This window comes from Lepus europaeus, chromosome 10, assembly GCF_033115175.1.
Source record: "Lepus europaeus isolate LE1 chromosome 10, mLepTim1.pri, whole genome shotgun sequence".
Classification (NCBI taxonomy): Eukaryota; Metazoa; Chordata; class Mammalia; order Lagomorpha; family Leporidae; genus Lepus; species Lepus europaeus.
The window spans coordinates 79,785,989-79,796,491 of NC_084836.1; positions in this window are offsets into that span (position 1 = coordinate 79,785,989).

A 10,503-nucleotide genomic window follows, 5' to 3' on the forward strand; every position below is an offset into this window, starting at 1 on the left:
GTCTCCAGCCGCCAACTGAAGAGCTTGGGGCCCACAGCCACCGTTTATTGAGTCGCTGCGCAGGTCAGGGAGCTTGCTGGGCACCAACTCCTGCATCATCTCAGATCATCTCACCCCGCGGGTCTTTCTACGTACACTACCAGAATAGCTAGCTGTGCACCTGCTGAATGGAGAAGGCAGTTTCTTACAGACAAAAGTTTTGGGGGTGGAGGAGGAATCTGCCCTGTTCCCCGTCCTTTTTCAGGGAAAGAAGGGGCCCCCGGATGGGGTGAGGACAAGGAATCTCCCCCCTTGCACAGAAGGCAGCAGGGGCACAAGCTTTGCCTGTCCCCCGCCCCCTTGACAGCCCACCTAAGCCCCAGCTGGGACGGGGCACACACTGAGCCCATGGCCCCATCTCCTTGGTTCTGATGACACAGCAGATTGCCCAGGATGCTGAAAGGAAAACTCTTGATCTCCAACCGCCAATGGAGCTTCTTCCCTCTTTACTTAAAGGATTATTTGTCTTTTCCCAAATGTGGGGGAAAGGAAAAATACCAGGGCACTTCTGAAAGTTTGTGGAAAATGGAATTGAAGGCTTCAGTTTATTTTGTTGCAAAACACCTGAAGTTCATGCATAATTTTTCATAATATACATTTTTCACAAACTTTGGAGGGCAGAGGGACACAGAGAGGGGGAGACAGAAAGGGGATGGGGGCACCTCCATCCTCTGGTTCAGTCCCCAAATGCCCACAACAGCCAAGTCTGGGTGAGGCCAAAGCCAGGAGTCAGGAACTCCATCTGGGTCTCCCACATGGGTGGCAGGAGCTCAAGCACTTGGGTCGTCCTCCACTGCTTTTTTTCCCCAGGCACATTAGCAGGGAGCTGGATGGGAAGTGGAGCAGCCAGGATTTGAACTGGTGCCCATGTGTGGATGTCAGCACTTCAAGGGACATCTTAACCCACCTGCCCCACGATGTCAGCCACTCATGAACTTTTTTTTTTTAATTTTTATTTATTTTCTTTTTTTATTTTTATTTTTGACAGACAGAGTGGACAGTGAGAGAGAGACAGAGAGAAAGGTCTTCCTTTTGCCGTTGGTTCACCCTCCAATGGCCGCCGCGGTAGGCAAGCTGCGGCCAGCGCACCGCGCTGATCCGAAGGCAGGAGCCAGGTGCTTCTCCTGGTCTCCCATGGGGTGCAGGGCACAAGCACTTGGGCCATCCTCCACTGCACTCCCTGGCCACAGCAGAGAGCTGGCCTGGAAGAGGGGCAACCGGGACAGGATTGGTGCCCCGACCAGGACTAGAACCCGGGGTGCCAGCGCCGCAAGGTGGAGGATTAGCCTAGTGAGCCGTGGCGCCGGCCCACTCATGAACTTTTTAAAGACACTTCATTTACATAGACTTCAAAAAAATTGCAACAAAATAAACTTACCTTCTAATCCCATTTTCCATGGATTGTTCTTAAGTACCCTTCTGTATTAACATGGTTCTTTAAAAAATAAAAGATTTATTTATTTACTTGCTAGGTAGAGTTACAGAGAGAGAGGAAGAGACAGAGAGGTCTCTATCTGCTGGTTCACTCCCCAAATGGCCACAATGGCTCATCCCAAGCCAGGCACTTCTTCTGGGTCTCCCACATGGGTGCGGGGGCCCAAGCACTTGGGCCATCTTCTACTGTTTTCCCAGGCCATAGCGAGAGCTGGATAGGAATTGGAGCAGCCGGGACTTGAACCAGTGCCCATGTGGGATGCTGGCCCTGCAGGTGGATGCTTAACTTACTACACCAGAGCACTGGCCCCTAATGTGTTTCTTTTTTGGTGTAGTGCTGAGCTGTCTAATCTGAGAGTGGTATAAGAATTACAAGGAATTTTACTGAAGTGTGTACTTCCAGACCCTTCCATGTCTTTTTAATCCTGCCAGTTGCAGAATAGAATAATTGCTTCACCGATGTCTTTGGGAAAAGCTGGACTATATAGAATGGATGTAAAAGAGGGAGAAGTTGGAGCTATGGATGGGGTGGGGGGAACCAGAGGAATCGGAGCCCGGATCAGATGCTGTCGATCTGGCTGTGGAGGCTCCTCTCACACGTCAGGAGCTTGTTCCCAGCGGTGAGCACATCAGTGCCTGCCGCAGGCTGCAGCCCAGTGCCCATAGCCGCTGTGCCAATGGCTTGCAATGCCAGCACCTACAAGCCTCTGCCTGTAGGGGGTGCAGGAGGGTGCTAGGCCCTGGGCCAGGTGGCAAGCGCTGGCAGGTTCATGGTCTGCAGGTGGAAGGTGCCGGCTGCTTGCTCCCACGGAGACACCTGTGAGGCACACTCAACGCCCCCCCCCCCGCCTCCCATCCCTGAGCCCCAGGCGCCCTCAGCAGCCCTCTGCTCATGAGCACTCCCGTACCAGCTCCTTCCCCTCTCGTATCTCACTTTGTATCCTGGACCTGGCTCAGGTCTCTGACAGCCCACCCCAACAGCCCTCTCCTTGGGACTGTCTACCACAAACACACCCTTCTGTACTGGGGAGGGTTTGGGGTGGTGAGAGAGCAGTGAGTGCAGGTGACATGGACATTGGTCAGCTGCCCCCTGGTCACTCTGGCCCCTCATGCTCTGGCCGGGGACACAGCTGCCCTGAGGCAGACCTGGCCCTGGGATTCTTGCCTGAGGCCAGAGGCTGGGTTTTCTCTGAGTGTGCTGCCAGCCCCTCCTCTCCAGAGGGAGCCCCCAGCAGAGGTCCTCTGGTTTGCAGAGCCTCCGTTGAGTCAGGTCCTGGCTCCAGAACACTTGAAGAGCAGCTGACTTCTCCAAAGTCCACGTTTGCTTTGGACTTGCACACGCCAGCCAAAGAAGAGTGAGCCTTGTCTGAGGGATGGACGGTAAAATCATCCAAAACCCCTAACAATGTGCATACGCAGAGGTTCACGTCGGAAAACAATCAGTAGGCGTAACACACCTTATGACGAAAAAATATCAGAGGAAAAAAGGCCATGAACACAGTCGCAAAGGGCCAGCATTGCAGTGTGGCGGGTTAAACCTCCAGTTACATTGCTGGCATCCTGCATCAGAGTTGTTGTTCGAGTCCCGGCTGCTCCACTTCCAATCCTGCTCCCTTCTAATGCACCTGGGAAAGCAGCAGAGGATGGCCCAAGAGCTTGGGCCCCTGCACCCATGTGGGAGACCTGGAGGAAGCTCCTGGCTCCTGGCTTCCTCTCAGCCCAGCTCTTGCCATTATGGCCATTTGTGGAATGAACCAGTGGATAAAATCAATCTCTCTCTCTCTCTCTCTCTCTCTCTCTCTCTGTCACTCTTTCAAATAAATAAATGTTTTTAAAAAACTAACAGTCTTTGATTAATAGAAGAGTACTTCTGTTAAAACTTTGTGGAAGGGGAAATGAAAAGATAAATTTATTTGGGTGCCAAACATTTTTGAAATCCATGCAATGGGAGAGCCTTCAGGCTGCTCCTACACATTGCCCCTTCTGGGCTGTCCCAGTGGCCTCCTGGAGCAGGTGGGTGGCACCTGAGAGCCCCTCCCCGACCTGAACTCCGTGCCATGCTTCTGTGCCTATGCAAAGGGCGCCCTGGGGTTCTGCACCCCATACCCCTCCTGGCCTCTACACCAGGCCGAAGCAGCCACTTCAAACATTTCAACTTGGTGAGGTCCCGTTCCTCCTGCCGTCATGGAGAGAGACATCGCGCTTCTTTAAGCTTTGTAGGAACATTGCTCAGAGACTCGAAGACACACTGCGCTAGTCCACCTGGCTACAACTGTCTCCTGCAGAAAGAGTACTTTTATTTATTTTTTAAAAGGTTTATTTATGTATTTAATAGAGCTACTGAGAGAGAGGGAGAGGTGTTCCATCTGCTGGTTCACTCCCCAAATGGCTGCAATGGCTGGGGCTGGAGCCAGGAGCTCCATCTGGGTCTCCCACGTGGGTGGCAGGGGCCCAAGTACTTAGACCGTCTTCTGCTGCTGCCCCAGGTGTATTGGCAGGGAACTGGATTGGAAACAGAGGTGCCAGGACAGGATATGCGATGCGGGCATCTAAGCAGCAGCTTAACCAGCTATGCCACAATGAACTTCGGCATTTCCAGCACGTGTGTGGGTGCAGGATCACCATGTGGGGACCATGGGCCTAGAAGCACCTCCAAATACCTCAGCAGAGCTGACATCCTGCGACGTCATCAGCAGGAAGCCTGCTGTAATGACTGCCACTCCAAAATGGGGCCAGAGAATCTTTTAAAAGTGGCCTTTGGGGGCCAGAGTTGTGGCATAACAAGTTAAAATTCCGCCTGTGGCACCAGCATCCCATATGGGTGCCAGTTCAAGTCCCAGCCAATCCACTTTTGATCCAATTCCCTGCAAATGCACTTGGGAAAGCAGTAGAAGATGGCCTGAGTCCTTGGGTCCCTGCACCCGCATGGGAGACCCAGAGGAAGCTCCTGGCTCCTGGCTTCAGATGGGCCCAGCTCTGGCTATTGTGGCCATTTGGGGAGTGAACTAGCAAATGGAAGACGTCTCTCTCTGTCTTTGTTTCTCCTCCTCTCTCTGTAACTCAGCCTTTTGAATAAATAAAAAAAAAATCATAAAAAATTTAAAAAGTGGCCTTTGAATCCTTTGGGAAATAAATCAAGAGCCATGGCTGTAAAATGTAATCTCAGCACATGTCCACGGTTGCGACCCAGGCAGATCTTCGTTTCATCCCCTCCTCTCATTGCGTGGGTGAGGTCCCTGAGGCCACGAAGCCAGGTGACCTATGGCAGGGGGAGGCTCCTGGCCGCCTCTCCCTGCTCCAGTTCCCGTGGGCTTCCCACAGCAGTGCCCCGCTCAGCAGACGTAGCAGGTGCTGGACTGAATCAGCTTCAAAATTCAAACCACACAGCGGCTGCAAATACAGCGTGCAAACCCTGAGAAGAGCCTGCAGTGCACAATAGATGGGGGTTTGAGTCTGAGCGAGAGAGAGAGAGAAAGAGAGAGAGAGAGAGAGAGAGAGAGAGAGAGAGAAAGGGAGGGAGGGAGGGAGGGAGGGAGGGAGGGAGGGAAGGAGATGGGAGGGAGAGAGGGAAAGAGAAAAGGGAGAGAGAGAGCAAAGGAACAGAAGGAAAGAAAGAAGGTAGCAGGTAGATGATAGAGAGATAGCTCTAGCTAGATGCTGGGATAATAGAGATGATTGACAGATGAGAGATGATGAGAGAGATGATAGGTAGATGGGTGATAGATAGATAAGACCTTCATCATTGGTAGGGACCCCCTGGAGGAGTTCATGTGTTGAAGCATTTCGAAATGTTAAAGCTGAACTCACTTCTGGAAGACATCGCCCCTGCCTTTTCATGGCCAAGATGTCAGTGAAAGGAGAGGCAGAGACTCAAACATGGGGAGGGGTCGGTGCTGTGGCGTAGCAGATAAAGCTGCCGCCTGCAGTGTCAGCATCCCATATGGGTGCCGGTTCCAGTCCCGGCTGCCCCACTTCCAATCCAGTTCTCTGCTATGGACTGGGAAAGTAGTGGAAGATGGCCCAAGTCCTTGGGCCCCTGCACCCACGTGGGAGACGTGAAAGAAACTCCTGGCTCCTGGCTTCAGATCAGCATAGTTCCAGCCATTGCAGCCAGTTGGGGAGTGAACCAGTGGATGGAAGATCTCTTTTTCTCTCTCTCTCTTTCTCTCTCTCTCTCACTGCCTCTCCTCTCTGTGTAACTCTTACTTTCAAATAAATAAAATAAAAACTTTAAAAAAAACAAAAACACAGGGAGATAAGTGCCCATGGGAGGCAGAGGGGTTAGGGCAGACCCAGGCTGGGCTGCGGAGAGGCCCTTGTCCACAGTGTTCCCGGGCGTGGTGGCCATGAGCCATGCATGGCTCTCAAGTAATGGAAATGTGGCCCCTCTCCAAGCTGTCCCCTTTCGCCAACTCCAGAGGAACCTGGAGAGGAGCCACCTTCCCTTCAAGGTGTGACTGCAGAGCACGGCAGAGTGTCTGACCACACCATGTGGGGCAGGGGGAGGAGCAGTCCTGGGGGTCACGACACCCCACAGTAGGATTCTGGTTTTCATGGACGCAGGGTCCAGGTGAGGGGCTAAGTGGGGGCTGCCATGTTTGCTCTGATGTGACGCCGCCCCCGCTCTCATCTCCCTCCCTCCAGTGCACATCATGACATTCCACAAAACCAGCCATGCTGTCGGCAACCACAAAAAACAATTTAACAAGGCAAATTGCAATGCCACTCTGCATGCAAACACCCTTTCCAGGTTTACTGACCCGATCCTGTGCAATTAGCCAAAGCAATTGTGAGCACCACCATCAAGCACACTCCCCGGGCCCGCCGGCCGAGATGAGAGAGCCCTAATGGACGCTCGGCCCATCAGCCAGGAGAGGCCGCATGTGCCGGGGGTGCTGGAGCAATTATCACAGCCAGGTTAATTATTCGTATGAGGAAATGGGCTAAAAATCCAGCTCGCCGAAGTAGCCCGGAGTTCAAATGCAGAGATGGCAAAGTAAACTAGGCGGGGCATCCTTGGCTACATCCTTGCCTGTCAAGTTGGAGAATGGTGCGCTGACCGGAGTTCAGCTGTGTGGCTGAGAAGCAAGAGAGAGCGATGGGGATGGATGTTTTCACAAAGACCCTAGAATCCTCCACTGGTGACATCACATCCAGACAGGAATTTGCCCATCCCTGGGCTCTTTTTGTTTTTTCTTCCCCCCAGCCTCCATAATCAGCGTCAGAGTGCTTCACAGTTCACAGGAAAATGCAATTAAAAGATGAGTTGTTTTGGTGCAATAAAACTTTTTGAAATCCAGCCACAGCATTCTCGAAATACACATTTTCTATGAATATTTTGAGGACTTTGACACATACATTTCAGGGTATTTTCTTGGCACCAAATAAATGGATCTTTTAAACTGGTTTCCACGAAGTTTTTGAAATACGCCTGCATACTATAACCTTCATGGACCCTGAAAAAGCTGGCCTTAAAAAGCAAATGTTGTCTTTTTTTAAAGATTTCTTTATTTATTTGAAAGGCAGAGTTACAAAGAGAGAGGAGAGGCAGAGAAAGGGGTCTTCCATCTGCTGGTTCACTCCCCAATTGGCTGCAATGACCGGAGCTAGCTGACCCAAAGGCAGGAGCCAGGAGCTTCCTCCAGGTCTCCTACGTGGGTGCAGGGGCCCAAACACTTGGGCCATCTTCCACTGCTTTCCCAGGCCATTAGCAGGGAGCTGGATCAGAAGTGGAGCAGCCGGGACTCGAACTAGTGCCCACATGGAATGATGGTACTGAAGGCAGTGACTTAACCCTCTACACCACGGCACTGACCCTGCAATTTTTTTCTTTAAACATTTTAATACCACATCAATTTTAAAGGTTCTTCAGATTTTACAAGGCATGATAGTTATTCAAACAGAATTTACAGGAATATTTTCATGTATTTTGCAATGGAATGAAGCTGTCCGTGATTATATCATGGGCTAAAAACAGTTTTGCATTAAATAGACCTCTCTGCTGAATTTTTCAGTAGTGCCTGTTTCTTTTTTCTTTCTTTCTTTCTTTTTTTTTAAAGATTTATTTATTTGAAAGGCAGAAATACAAAGAGAGAGGAGAGGCAGGGAGAGAGAGAGAGAGGCTTTCCAACAGCAGGTTCACTCCTCAGTTGGCCACAATGGCCGGAGCTAAGCCAATCCGAAGCCAGGAGCCAGGAGCTTCCTCCAGGTCTCCCACGCGGGTGCAGGGGCCCAAGGACTTGGGCCATCTAGCACTGCCTTCCCAGGCCATAGCAGAGAGCTGGATGGGAAGTGGAGCAGCTGGGACTTGAACCAGCGCCCATGTGGGATGCCGGTGTTGCAGCCGTTTACCCGTATGCCATGGTGCTAGCCCCAAGATAGAAGGATCTAGAAGGAAAAATTTGTAGGGAAGTCAAGGCTGCCTAAGAATTACAAGTTGTTCAAAAGCCATGAGGAGAGTAAGGATGGCTTTGATTTTTCCCAGAAGTCATTTGCAGAGAAAGGGGGTTGAGCTCAGCACATGGTCTGCCCAGCCAGCCACCATCCAGAGTCTTGATTCTGAAGGAACCCATCCCCTTGCTGTGTGAGCTCTCGATACTGAAGAAGGGAGGCGGTGTGGGGACACCAGGGCAGGAAAGTCCGCCCTGATCCACAGGGAGAAGATAGATGCACCTTGCCATGCTTTGAATGTTGGGTCCCGAGGCCCTGTGTGATGGGATTCATAGATGGCAGCTTCAGGATGCTATGGGGTCAGGAGGGCTCCCAGCCCTTACGAGGGGGTTGCAGGAGTGCGATCGTTTCCTCCACTCCTCTGCTCTCCCAGCACACAAGGGGCAAGCGTCTGTCTCCTCTGCAGGCTGCAACACAAGTAGAGCAGCTGGCCCCCTTATAGGACACCGGCATCTCGGGCTCTGGCCCTGCCCACGAGCCCCTGTTATTTTCCCACTCTTCCCCTTCATTAGGAGTTTTCCTTACACTTTTTTTTTAAGATTTATTTTATTTATTTGAAAGACAGAGTTATAGAGAGAGGTAGAGACAGAAAGAGAGGTCTTCCATCCACTGGTTCACTCCCCAGACGGCCACAACGGCCAGAGCTGAGCTGATCTGAACCCAGAAGCCAGGAGCTTCTTCCAGGTCTCTGATGTGGGTGGAGGGGCCCAAGGACTTGGGCCACCTTCTACTGCTTTCCCAGGCCACAGCAGAGAGCTGGATGGGAAGTGGAGCAGCTGGGTCTCGAACCGGCGCCCATATGGGATGCTGGCACTTCAGGCCAGGGCTTTAACTCGCTGTGCCACAGTGCCACCCTTTCCTTACACTTTATAAGCCCAGCAAAAGTCTACCAGATCCACAGTGAAAGTTGAGATCACTTTCCTGCCAAAAGTGGGAGTGACTCTCATGTTTCTGTGCCTGCAGAATGTCAGGCAGAGTGTTTGTATGTGTAGTAGACTGTGTTATTATTGTTCAGGGAACACTCACCCCTTCCTCCTCCCTGGGGGACCAGGCTCTTCTCTTTCCCATTGCTGTAAATCTTGGCTGGATGACTTGTTTTCCAATATAGGCAGAGGCCAACAGTGTGCCACTTCCAAGAAGACGTTGTGAAAGATACCGGACTTCTGCCAGTTGTTTTGAACTCCCACCCATTGCCATAAAAGGAATGTGTCCTCGTAGCCATTGCTCATTTATCTTGGGAGCTTATTCCAGGTCTCTCAAGTGAGTGCAGGGGCCCAAACACTGGGCCATCTTCCACTGCTTTCCCAGGTGCATTAGCAGGGAGTTGGATCAGAAGTGGAGCAGCCGGGGCTAGAACCAGCACCCATATGGGATGCCGGTGCTGCAGGCAGAAGCTTCACCCTGTACCCCATAGCATCAGGCCCCCCACTCTGTTCTTGCTGAGAAGCCAAGTGCAATCTTATCTTTGCTTCTCTATAGGCATTTTTTATTCTGCCTTCTTTTAGGTTTTTTTTTAAAAAAGATTTATTTATTTATTTATTTGAAAGTCAGAGTTACACAGAGAGAGGAGAAGCAGAGAGAGAGAGAGAGAGAGAGAGAGAGAGAGAGAGAAATCTTCTATCCAATGGTTCACTCCAATTGGCTGCAATGGCCAGAACTGCGCCAATCCAAAGCCAGGAGCCAGGAACTTCTTCTGGGTCTCCCATGTGGGTGCAGGGGCCCAAGGACTTGGGCCATCTTCTACTGCTTCCCAGGCCATAGCAGAGAGCTGGATCAGAAGAGGAGCAGCCGGGACTAGAACCGGCGCCTATATGGGATGCCGGTGCTTCAGGCCAGGGCATTAACCCGCTGCACCACAGCACCGGCCTCAGGATTTTTTTTCTTTAGCCATCATTTTCTGTAGTTTGAGAATTCTAGCCTCGGTTTAGTTTTCCTGGCATTTATCCTGCTTGGTGTTCTCTGAATTTCCTGGACTGGAAGGTTGATGTGTGACATTAATTGGGGGGAAATTCTCAGTCACTATTATTTCAAATACTTCTCTCTTTCTGTCTCTCTTCTCTTTCTGGTATCTGATTACGTGTATGTAACACCTTTTGTGGTTGCTCCACACTTCTTGGAAATTGCACTCTTCTTTATTATTATTTGGTCTTTTTCTTTTTTCTCTTTGCTTCATACTTTTGGAGGCTTCTATTGAGACGACCCCAAGCTCAGACATTCTTTCCTCAGCTATGTCAGTTTATAAGCAGACCCTCTAAAGGCGTTCTTGATTTCTGTCATGTGTTTTTTATCTTTAGTATTTTCTTTCTTAGAACTTCCATCTCTTTTCTTAGGTTTCCTGTGCATTCTTCAACCCTGTCCATTTTATCCATTGAAGTCTGTAGCATATTAATCATAGTTGTTTTAAATTCGTGGTCTGATTAGTTCCATCATCTCGGCCATATCTGAGTCTGCTTTGATGCCTTGCAATTTTTGCTTGGGAGCCGGACGTGTCCTTGGTGATGTGGTAGCCAGGTGTCAGGGGAAGGGAAGCATTCTGTAACCTCACAATGAGGTCGAGACTGAACCTCTGGATGTGGACAC